The sequence below is a fragment of the Lissotriton vulgaris genome, chromosome 3_2, assembly GCF_964263255.1.
Source record: "Lissotriton vulgaris chromosome 3_2, aLisVul1.2, whole genome shotgun sequence".
NCBI classification, from domain to species: Eukaryota; Metazoa; Chordata; class Amphibia; order Caudata; family Salamandridae; genus Lissotriton; species Lissotriton vulgaris.
Window position 1 is genome coordinate 3,865,629 of NC_141690.1, and position 12,179 is coordinate 3,877,807.

The 12,179-nt window shown below is 47.9% G+C and overlaps 1 protein-coding gene across 8 annotated transcripts in view; it reads left to right on the forward strand.

Moving 5' to 3' along the window:
• The window catches only part of RBM47 (RNA binding motif protein 47), a 378,578-nt gene that overhangs the window by 228,957 nt on the left and 137,442 nt on the right, over positions 1 to 12,179 (forward strand). For all 8 annotated transcript variants that reach the window (XM_086963935.1, XM_086963942.1, XM_086963947.1 and 5 more), the window contains one exon: positions 4,939 to 5,124. The gene's annotated coding sequence lies outside the window, so the exon portion shown is untranslated. The remainder of the gene's footprint in view (positions 1 to 4,938; positions 5,125 to 12,179) is intronic.

A 12,179-nucleotide genomic window follows, 5' to 3' on the forward strand; every position in this document is an offset into this window, starting at 1 on the left:
TTTCAGCCACATGTCGCTGTTGAAGCGGATGCCGTTTTTCCCCTCCCGCTGCAGGCCATGGTTCTGTTGGGGGGCTCGAGTGGACCCCGTCAGGAAATAAACCCCCCATTGTGCACGTCTTGGGCATGCCGGACTTTAGCTAGCAAGTTACAGCTCCCGTATTTGTATGCACCTCTTCTGCCTATTACCTCTCATCCGGGGATCTCTGCGGCTCGGGAACCAGTCGCATTGAAGGAATTAGCAGCGGCTGATATTGTGCGAATGGGAGATTTGTATGAGGGCCACTTTAAAACCCTTGATGAGTCCCAAAATGGAGTGAATCGTAATTTTATGTTTCGTTTCATGTATGTAAGGGTCCGGCAGGCTGTTCGTGATGCGTATCCGGACTACCCAGATGAGCCTACGATTTTTCGGGCGCTGCAAGTGCTGCTGGCAGGGGAGAGCCGCATGGGGCTTATTACTAGGCTGTACTCTGCTTCCCAGCGACAGCATGAGTTTGAGGATCACCCGTCACGTCCGCGCTGGCAGGCCGCAATAGGAAGTCCAATCTCGATGGAGGTATGGACGGCGTGCTTTCAACTCTCAGGCCGGCTCACAGCTAACAGCAACCTTAGAATTATTCATTTCAAATTTTTACATCAACTATATTATTTGCCTCTACAACTTCATAAGTATTGTTTGAGAGACACGGCGAACTGTGTGAGCTGTGGCTCGGAGGATGCGGATTTTTATCATGTTGCATGGCTGTGTGGGAGGGTGTTTGCATTCTGGACCGAATTCACTCGTATCCTGTCAGAAGTAGTGTTGGAGCCTGTGGCCTGTACGCCTGAGTTGTGTCTCTTGGGGCATGTGAAAAGACTGAAATTAGCTATTAGACGCCTGGTGGCAGTTTCCACTTTGTTTGCCAAACGGGCGGTGGCCCAAAGATGGGGATCGAGGTCGTCATCCACTATAACATTGTGGCTCAAGGAGTTGGTATACTGTAGGGACCAGCTTCAAGTGTATGGGGAAGAGTTGCCTGAGTCCTTCCGCCCTAAAAAGTTTTGGAGTCCCTTAACAACATATTTGACTGCTCATCCTGACCTAACCTGAAGCGGTATGTTCCATGAGTTGTATTATGTGTACATCTGTACTATACCTTTTTTATGAGCTATGACTCGGCTGCCTGTGGACTCTGAGCTGAGATGCAGTCCTCCATCGGTGCTGATTCTCTCGGACTGCAATTGAACCATGAAGTTGGATATGTGCCTATTGGGTTGCCTTGGTGGGGTGTAAGCAGTGCACTAGACACCTGATTTTAGATTGGGATGGGGTGGTGGGAGATTAGGGGCAGTTTATTGGGGGTGTTGGTTGTTTGCCTTATATTGCCTCTTGACTTCAGTATGCACAGCGATGCCTTTTCAACGTGATGTAATAGCTGCCTTTGATTCATGTACTCTTGAATTGATACATATGGAAGCAACAGCTGTGTGATGTTTGATATTACTGAAACTCTAATAAACCTATTTAAAAAAATAAAATAAGCTGTGTGGTCTGTTTAATGACAGAAGAGAGCGCATGGAGGACAGGGAGCATGTGTGTGGCATCCTCAATCCTGCCTGCCCCCCCCCCTCTCTTGTGAAGAAGGGGCTCATATGTGGCACCATTTGCTGCCATCCATCAACCCTCTCCATTCCACTGCTGGGACTATATTTCTCTACTTGTATCTTGTCCACTACGCAGATGTAGTCTTCCCATCCCTGCGATGCTTGAAAACTGATATTGCCTATTAGAGGGAAGGGGAACTCCAAGAGTAGTGCTCTGAACGGCAGCAGTGTGAGGCAGGGGATAATCAAGGTTAAACATTAAGTGGAAGCATGTCACTTTGTGCCCCTAGCCCCTGACTGCCCCAGAAGAGGGTAAATGTAAATGTAAATGTATAGGCATTTATATAGCGCACTACTTACCCGGAGGGTCCCAAGGCGCTTCGACCGCTGCGAAACCCTTTCTGGCTTCCCTGAGAGATGGTCCCTTAATGGGTATCTCCAGGGTGAGACCAGGCATCCCCGGCGGTCTGGTGGGGCCGTTAGTGAAGATGGGGCAAGCTAATGCCCAGAGTTGCCGAGTGTGAACGCTGATCAGAGTGGGCACCGAGGCGAGAGAATTATCGAGTCCGCTGACCCTGGTCCAGAAACCTGCCGCGCCGGGAATCGAACCCTGGTCCCGGGCCGTCCTCTGCTCTCGGGTCTGCCGCCTCTAACCAGTGAGCCACACTACTTCACAGGGTGTATACAATCTAAAGAGGATTCCTTTTTAGGTCTCTCCTATGCAGCACTTGCGCGTTCTCTTTGAGACTTGCTGCCCCCCCCATCTTTTTAATTTGCTCCTGCCATTGTCCTTTGTAAATGGTGCTTTTTTCATTGGTCAATAGGCTAAGTAATCCCTCCTTAGTACCGCCTTTTCTCTTCTTGTAACCTCCCATGAGGACACCCCCTGTTAGATCTGTTGATACTCTGTACATATAGCCTCAGAGCAGTATTTTGTTAAATGTCTTTTTCCTGCCTACTGTTGCAGGCAGGACACGCTCTCCCCAACACTTTTTTTCCATATAACCAGGGCGGCACGCCTCCGCTGATATTATGGCGGCCTCACCTTTCTTTTCCTATTTGCAACTCTTTGCGCTGCTTTTTTTTCTTTCTATTTATTAACTTTTGTTATAATGACAGTACCCTTGCTTTAGCTTTTACCATCTTAGGCTAAAGCGCGGGTGCCGCGATTGCTTCAAAAGTAAAGAAATGGAAAGAAGAAAAAAAACATTCTATTACTTTACTTTTGAAGCAATCACGGCACCCAAGCTTTATCTTAAGATGTTTAACACTAAAGCGTGGGTGCCACTATTGTAATAAAGGCAAATAAATAGGAAAAAAGTGCTTGCCTGCCTTCTTTTTCCTTATTGGTTTTATTTTGTTACAATCGCGGCACTCTCGCTTCAGGTTTAAACCTCTTCAGCTAAAGCGGGGGTGCCTCGATTGCTTCAAAATTAAAGAAATTGAAAAAAGAATGTGAAATTTATTTTCTTTTTCTTTACTTTGGAACCAATTGCGGCACCTGCGCTTTCGCTTAAGATGTGTAAATCTAAAGCGCGAGTGCATCATCCATCTGCAGTGCGATAGCTCCCGCATTACTGAAAGTTTGAGCTATTGACGTTACATTAATATTAGCAACGCCAACAGCTTAAACTTTAAGTAACGCGAGAACTATTACATTGCAAAGGCTTGTTTAATAAGTACCCTTGAGTCACCTCCTTTTTGGATCTAGTTGATGAGTGTCCCTCTGGGTAAATGCCCGGTTCCCGGTGTGGCCAGTCCGGCCCTGCATCTCGATGGCTGCGGCACTACTAAATGAGATTACAAAAGCCTTCTTGTCACTGTTGCAAGTCCAGCTCCTGCTCTAATGTGCTTTTGAACAGTGGAAGAGGCACATGTTTGCCCAAGAAGAAATATGGTGCTTTATTAAGAAAGTCTTATTGGTGCTTTCTATATATGGTGATATATGGCAATTTTAAGGCATGAATTTAGCAGGAGCGCAGCTACAATGGTGTAGGAAGATAAGGTAAGGGTGAATAGTACAGAGGTGCTTGCAGTGTTTAAATTAAACACTATTTCATGGCGCTAGAGACAAAATAATTTAAGACCAAATACCATTTAATATTGTATCTATAAAATGAATGATACAAATACAGATTTCCTTCACGAGGATCAAATCGGTGCACCTGCTTCATGGTTCAAGTGGGATGGGAAGAGAATTCATGCAGATATTAATTTGAGCGTTGTAACGTCTTTCCCATTCCTAGTAAAATGCTGGAATATAAAACGGGCCAACTACTATTACTTTTTTGCGCATTAAAAGCGTAGTAGTGTATATAAAAAGTGCAATGTGTGACCACAAATTGCAGATCTAAACTCGGAATCAGGATCTGCGTTAAGATCCTGACCTTAGGACTATTTATGGGGAGAAGGTGCGGCGTGTCGCCCAGAGCTGTCGACTTTGGAACTGGGGAACCAGGTTCGAATCCCGGTTTAGGCTCAACATCCTGTGATTCTGGGCGAATCGCTTATCTCCATGAGCCTAAAACAAAAACAAAAAAAATGAATCTGACCTCGTGTAACTGGTGGTCACATAAAGGTTCCAATTCCCTTGACCCGAGTTCTGCTTTATAAAAAGAGCAACAGTACAAAATATACTTTGCACTGCGTAAAATCGGCCAGATCGGTGTGATCTCCTCCGTATCAGAACGGGAGCTCCTGATGGGGCATAATGCGAACTTTCGAAGCAAATGTAATGAGCACTGGGAGGAGGGCACCCTGGCCAGCCAGTTCCAGGCATTTCCATTCCGCTCCTACATATGAGACCCTGTTAATCGGTAATGTGCCTAAAACGCCCCGATTTGATCAAGGCACTAACAGGGAAAACACTTACTATACGGGAAGAAGAAAAAGAAAAAAATAATAAGAAGCCCACCAGCCCCAGATTGCCCTCAAAGACAATCTGAAGTTATATCATTCTGAATGACGAGCACACCCAACAAAAGCACCAACGTCAAAGTTTCACCCTAAGTATATATGGGGTGCAAATAAAAAGCAGTAAAGTAGGAAACTAGGACAATTGTGGGATTGCACCAACCAATCCTCCATGGCTTTCGATGTGTTTTGTGAAATGCTCAACAACAAAGCTCTTTAGACAGGAGAATCAGACTGAGTGGTTTGAGTACAATTGAAAACCTCCTATCCCCCAAGCATGACTATATTAAGCTTGCACTCCATTTAGTAGCTTTTCGTACTACAGTTCGACATTACATGTTATCTAAATTATTCACCCAAAACTTGCACGCAAGACTAGTAGGCCAGGCCCTTTTAGTCTACTTCTGATAGCGAACTAACTTTTCTTTCTTTTTTGCAGGTTCCCGAACAGCATCAAGTTGAATTGTTGGGAAGCAGCTGTTCATAAACAGGCCTGGAGTGGATTCCTTCACTGTGATGAGCAGATCCCGTGACAAAAACGAACAGCAAAGTTCAAGAGTTGCACTAAAAACAAAGTGAGACAAGAAAGAAAGCACTTAGAAAACAAAGTATTGCAACTATTAAGGTAAAATGAGAATATGCAAATCATGATTTTTTAAATATATTCTGTGTCGTCTGGGGCTATTCTATTAAATGTTATTATGATAGAAAAGGCAGTGCTTAACCCCTTAAGTGCTGCGTCGGTGCATTGGCCGACGGAGGCACTACCTCCCCAGTGCTGCGCACGACCATTGGGCGTCCATTCAGCACTAATTCCAATGGACAGTGCAGCACTGGGGAGGGATGTTTACTAGCATCTACGAGGTTAATTTGTAAAAAAAAAAAAAAATGTAAGTGCCAGAGCCCTTCTCAGGAGGCCCTTGCAGCTTGCACCACCCATTGCCCTTGCTAGTGCTGCCAAGGACAGAACTAGCATAACTATTAACCATCTCAACTTCTACAAGTTTGACAATTCTGACTACTCCAGGCCACCCAAAGCTATAAGAATGGCATTGGTGGCAGGTATTATTAATTTTTTATGAATATTGAATTATTAAACACCGTCTTAGCATCTCTAAATTTGATAGAGAATGCCACAATGTGTTAGACTGTCTTTAGAATCGATGTTGAACATAAAGTGCTGGTGCCAAGCACTGGGAAACTGCGGGCTCAAATGAAGCCCTGAGAAAAATGCAGCAGTGATGAAAGAAGTATGTTTAATGGCTCATTTGGGATCATTGCAACGGGTTGTTGATCTTTCCATTGTTCCAGTTTCTATTGTTTGATCAAACTGATTTGGGCATCCGATTGCCAAACAAATCCCTTGAATAAGTGAGCTAGGCTCTTCATATTCTCCAAAACCATTACAATATTTATGCCATAACAATGAAAGTAAATGTGGCACAATGCAGCATTTATGTGGTTTATTACTGTGTCATGACCATTGGTGGCTCCTCCGCTAAGCCGGAGGAGTATTGCCCCACTGCTCAAAAGGAAAAATAAAATAACGTACCATTATTATCATTCTATTTTTCCTATTGTAGTCAGGGGTGGGCTAGAGCAGGGGGGAGGAGTGGTGTGCACTCCCTAAATGTGCAAGAACTGTTTGTCTGGCCCTCTTGTGCACTTTGCATGTTCCCCACCAGGCTGCATTACAGCCTGGTAAGGAACATGCCCAGGCTCTCTGTCCCCGTCTGAGCGCCGAACCACTGTGCTCAGACCAATCACAATGCAGCGTTGTGATTAGTTATGTGGAGCCTGTGTGCCCGGTTCATTCCTGCTGCCGGCCGGGACAGGTAAAAGGAAGAGGTCGAGGACGGAGGAGAGGCTGCAGACGCCTGTTTTAGGTAAATCCTTCTTTCCCTTTTTATTTCATTTCCCACCACCCCAATCCAGTAGCAGAAACTACTGCTCATGACCTACACGAGACTTCACCTCTTATAAGTCATAGCCCCCTAACTACTCAAAAATGGTAATAAATAGTATTTACAGGAACTATTTCATGGTTGCCTGGAAATACAGATTTGACCATCATAATGACCGATCCTAAACCAGTCTGTTAAGCGTTAAAATTGTCAGGGCTAATGAGATTATGTGTCAAAGAGTACATTATCATGCAGCCAGGTTATCTAAAATATGTGGCAAGAAAATGCAAATTATGCTCCATATTCTGTCAGTATTATTTTCATCAATTTGAGATAAACAATTTTTGTGAAATCTACAAATTATATGGCCAAGTTTGTGGCAAAGTCAGTAAATCCATAATTTTGTTGTAAACGCTGCAGCCACAGAATAACCTAAATACACTGACCCTCACGATTGTCAATTTTATCTGACAGAGACTACTAGCCGCAGATTCCTTAACGTAGAATTATCCCTAGGCGCGAGACTGGATCCGGAAGATTTTCTTTGCCACAGCATCTCTGCGCGCCGGGGGTGGTACTACGTGACTACGTTCTGTCGTAGTCCGCAGGTGTGACGTCAGCAAGGTAACATAAGCCCCACCCTGGTGTGCTGACGTCAGTTTCTTTCTTTTCCACGTGCAACGCGGATCCGGATCGTGTCCCTGGCCTGTTCTCAGGCCTTCTTTTCACGCTTTTGTGTGAGGAACAGTGTGCGTATGCCTTCGGGTTTCAAGACGTGTTTTTTTCTTGTACGCGTCAGATGTCGGCGACCCTCACCCTATTTGTATGTGGTGTTTGAGCGAGCACCATGAGTCGACGGACTGTGAGGCTTGCCAGCCTCTGAAGCTGTGCTCCCGGTGGGAGCGCCAGATGAAACTACTTTCGGCCCGCCTGTCCAGATCGGTGTCGTCACCACGTTCGTCCCCTAAGGAAGGGTCCAGAAACCGCTGATTCAGACTTCGATGTCGTCCTTCACCATGGCCCAAGGGGCGTCGCTCGCCCACCCGTAAGTCTTACAGCTTGTCCCAGAGGCCTGGTCCCTGTTCTGCAGAGGGTGCGGGTTCTCCTCGGGACATGCAGCCTCGCTCGTCGCCACCCTACCCACCGTTTCCTGGCGTCGCGGCGACTAAGGCCCAAATGGAGGCCTATGTTATGGCTCTGCAGGCTTCTTTGGTCCCTCTTCCTCTTCCTGAGATGTCCGCGGAATACATGCCACGTGCGGGGCCTTCCGGGGAGTCGCCTGCGGCTTTGATTCCGGCGCCGACTAGTTCGGCTTCAGGTTTTGGGGGTGTGGTGTTGTCTAGGTGCCGCCCTATGGGGTTCCCCCCCACGGCGTCTCTGCCTCGCTACAGACCCCCCAGGGGGTCCCTGTGGTGTCCCCGGCACTCACGGTCCGTCCCTGAGTCCCCCTCGATCCTCTAGGCAGGCGACTGCCTTGCCAGAGGCCGAGCCGACGCCGTTCAGGTGCCGACGATCGTCGACCCTGGTGTTGCCGTGGGTGGTGGCTAGGGGCCGGGATGCCTCCTCTGGTCCCTCTAGGCCCTCTACGCAGGTGGCTGCCTCGTCGGAGATCGAGTCGGCGCCGTTCTTTAGCCGCCCCGGCTCTGACCCCGCCCCATTCTCCTAGGACGCAAGTGGTGGTGGAGGTTGACTCTGCGCCCCTGGTGCCCGCTCTGGCGCCGGTGGCAGACTCCACGGTGCCGTGCCGCCATTGGGTCATCGACTCTTCTCCAGAGGCCCCCTCCTCTCCGGAGGGGTGTGGTTTTCTTGTCTCCTGTTCCCTGGAGACGGGGCGCTGCGTCGTTGCTTTCACCCTGGCGTCTTCGAGGGAGGGCTCTTCGCCATCTCTGCGACCACAGCCCCCGGACCCTCTCTTCCACAACTTGCTGTTGGTTGCTCCACAGGCTACTCCACCTTCCCAGGAGGCCCCCCAGGCCCCCCACTCGTCCGTGGATCTTCCATCTTTCAGGAGTTGGCCGTTTCTTCCTCCAGCGGGACTCGGGGATGGACGGCTTAGCTTACAGCCGTCACCCACGGAGGAATTGCTCTCTCCTCCGAGACGCCCTATGGAGGCGAGTGCAGCTTTTTTCCGGGCCATTTCCACGGCTGCTGGCATTTTGCAAATGGGTGACCCCGTCAACCCATTCCCTACGGACCATTTGTTAGAGGTTCTCCACCAGGGCTCTGGTGGACAGGAGCTGCTTTTTCCATTCGAAGCTTTGCTTCACAATTCTCTTCTGGGGGCGTCCTGCCAAGGGTGATCCGGTGCCTCAGCCGCTCCTACACTGCCAGCGTCCTGCTCCGCACGACCCAGTCTGCCTCTTTCTACCCTTCTACCCAGGGCCCTCTTCTGCAGACTGCTTTTCCTTCCTTGCCTTTGGTGTTGTTTCCTCAGTCACTGGAGTCTCAGTGTCTGGATTTATTGGGGCGTAACATCTTCGCTTCCTCTAGTGCTATTTTGCGAACGCTCAACATGCTTTGTGTATTGGCCAGGGCTACCTCCAGCTTGTGGGATTCAGTGGAGTCCATTCTGTCTCACACCTCCCACGAAGGTGTCCGCGCTGATCTGCGGCACCATGTGTTGGATGGCCGGGAGTTGGCCATGTTTACTCTACGTTCGGCTTTGGATGTTTCTAATGCTCTCGGCCGCAAGTTCTGTGGCTCTCCGCCGCTATTCTTGGTTGCGGGATAGCGTTTTTCAAGAGAATATTAGGGCGTGTCTGGTTGACCTGCCTTTTAATGAGGTTCTTTTGTTTAACACCCATGTGGACTCTATTTAACGGCTCCTTGCGGGACTCCGTTCTCCTCCCCCTCGGTAAGCTTGGCTTGTCGGTCCTCCGGTGCTTTATGGGAGGCGTTATCCCACCCCCTTTTTTCTTGGGTCTCGTATTTCGGTTGGCCCCACTGTGTGTTCTGTGTGGTTCGACGTGCCTTCGGGGTCCTTAAGTTGGGGGCCCCTCTGTACTGTTGGCTGCTGGTACAGCCCTTTGGTTTTTGTAGTTTTTGGTAAAACCGTATAGGTCCTCAGGTTGGGCCCTCTGTGTATTTTTTGGCTGATTGGTAAGCCGCCTGTGGTACTACCCGCAGGTCCTTTATGTTCTTGTCCTCTGCTGCAGGATTTTTTCCCTAAGAGGAGTTACGATGTTTACTTTGGGATGTGTCATACCCGATGTGGGGTACTTGTAGCTATTGTGTAGCTCTGTCCTAGGCTGGGAGGGTGTGGACGCCATTTTTCGGGTTCCTGGCCTTTCCTGGCGTCCCTGTATACCGCAGGTGCGGTCTCTTTTGTGATTTGTCTTAGCACAGCTTGCGCTGCTCCAGGCTCTGTCACTCTCAGTATCCGCTACATCGCTAGACCGTCTTTGACATGCCGTCTACGGCATCGTATCAGGGGGTTTCCGCCTTCTTCTACAGCGTTTCGGCCTGGTCCTCTGTCTTGTTTTCCAGGGGGCTAGGGTTCTCCTAGTATTTTTCCTGCGTTCTGGTTGACGGCTTAGGTCCATCCTATGTATTAATCCTCTTTCTCTTGTGGCTGGTCCCACTTCTTTTCGTGGAACGGTTTGTGTCTCTCGAACACGCACACGCCTGCTCATTATAATCCACCGCCATGGGCCTTGGCGTGTACCCTTGTGCTCCTGTCTCTTGTTTTGCTTAATGCAAAAACAACAATTGATGGACTGAATGTTGCACAATGGCAAAACATTCACCCCCAGTCACAGATCTGGGTTTAATCCATCGTTATTTTGCTCACCAAGCCACCCCAGTTCAGACATGGCCATATGCAAATCAGTCTTGACCCTGTGCCTCATGGGAACAGTCCAGCCCGAACTGCTAAGCCATGTTCATCAACTGTTGTTTTTGCAATTGACACCCCGAGTGGGATGGGTATGGTCAGACGTGAGTCCCATGCTCTCCACAGCACTGGAGTCAAGCTATCCTGGCTGAAGACGGCTGATAGCCAGAAACCGGTCCTAGGATGCTTGATTCCGGTCCAGGAAAGACATGGCTTGGCAGTTCGGGCTGGACTGTTCCCATGAGGCACAGGGTCAAGGCTGATTTGCATATGGCCATGTCTGAACTGGGGTGGCTTGGAGTACAAAAAAACGATGGATTTAGGCCCAGATCTCTGTACTGGGGTGAATGTATGACCTTGTTCTGCATTCTGTCCATCAACTGTTGTTTTTGCAATTAGCAACATTATTGCAGCCAGAATGTTGACTACCAAAATATTGTGAAAGTAAATATTTAACTACATACCTTGAAAAACAATATATCTATCTATCTATCTATCTATCTATTGTGAAGTTTACTATAGTAAGTTTATACTTAACCTTCAAAACATTTTGTTAGTTAATTTGTTAGATATTCTAAAATGCATATTTTGAATAGTTCTAAAACAAAAGTGAGCCACAAATCATGTAGTCTTTCTAATAAAAAATACTTCTTTAATAACTGGATACAAAATGAAATCCCCACTTTAACCTGCAGAGCACTGTATATTGATTACCAAAAGAGGTTATGGGTGTAATCATACTTCCCCTAAATTTCAGAATGTATTTTAAGGTCTCGCATACTAAACAGCTCATGCCCTGTCTGATGCGAGATACGTTATCTTACAGTGGGCTTAGGTCGCGCACATTGCTTACTATTGGTTGGATTCATTGTCCTTCATTAGATATTTCTTTTCGTGGTTGTGGGCATTCCTTCCTCTTTTTGGGCTTGTCCATATCCTGGAGCACAGGTACTTTCCTTTCTTACTTGTGTCCTTCCACTGCTCCTTTTTAAGGTACTACTTCTTACTTGTGTCCTTCCACTGCTCCTTTTTAAGGTACTACTTTTTTCTTTTTGTTTAAGCATTCTACAAGAGTGGGTGTGTTTTCCTGCATTCTCCCTCTATGCTGCACTCGCTCATGTTGTTCTTTTTGCTATGCGTGTCTGTCTCCCCCGCCCTCCTCTGTGCCAGGGGCGTAACGATAATTGAGGGGGCCCCCCTGCCAGGTACGTTGAGGGGCCCCCTCCGGACTCTATTAGGAGCTCTCAGGCCGAAGTGCAGTGCTTAAGGGGCCCCTTGAGCTTGATGGCCCCCCGCAGTGCGGTGGGGGCCTGTATTACGCCCCTGCTCCGTGCTACCCTTGTGTGTTTATGCCTCTGCATGGCTTTTTTGCACGTGTGTTTTTCTCTTCCGCTCCACATTGTATTCACTCTCATCCATTTGCTACCCTACATTCTTCTCTCTCCATATGCTTCTGCCATCTGTGCCTTCCATCTTCCTTCCTCTGTGTTCCTTTAGACCACTCACATCCTCATGTTGCTTGGCCGCCCTACTCTCCTGTTGATTCCTCAGTTCTCTGACTCAATACTCTTCCCCTCCCCTCTGTGTTGCTTCCCCTCACCTGCGCCACAATTTTTTTGTGCTTATTAAACGAGCTTGGAACGGCACAGAAAACGAAAAAAAGGTACTTGCGTCATTTTGCAGGCACGTGCATGCTTTATTGTGCACGCCTACAAAACGACAGGACCGGCCGGGTTCATTACTTCTTTTTTTTTTTCTTTCCTTAAAAGCCATACTGCAGGTTATCTGGGATGCTGTACAGCATAGCTTGAACCATTGGCAGAGCAAACCGGTCCCAAAGGCGAGACCTGTTGGCTTTGTCAATGCTTGTTTTTTTAAAGTGAGAACGACTGAAAATCAGTGCCTGTCATAAATTCGCGTAACTGATGCTGTATGCCCCAGCCC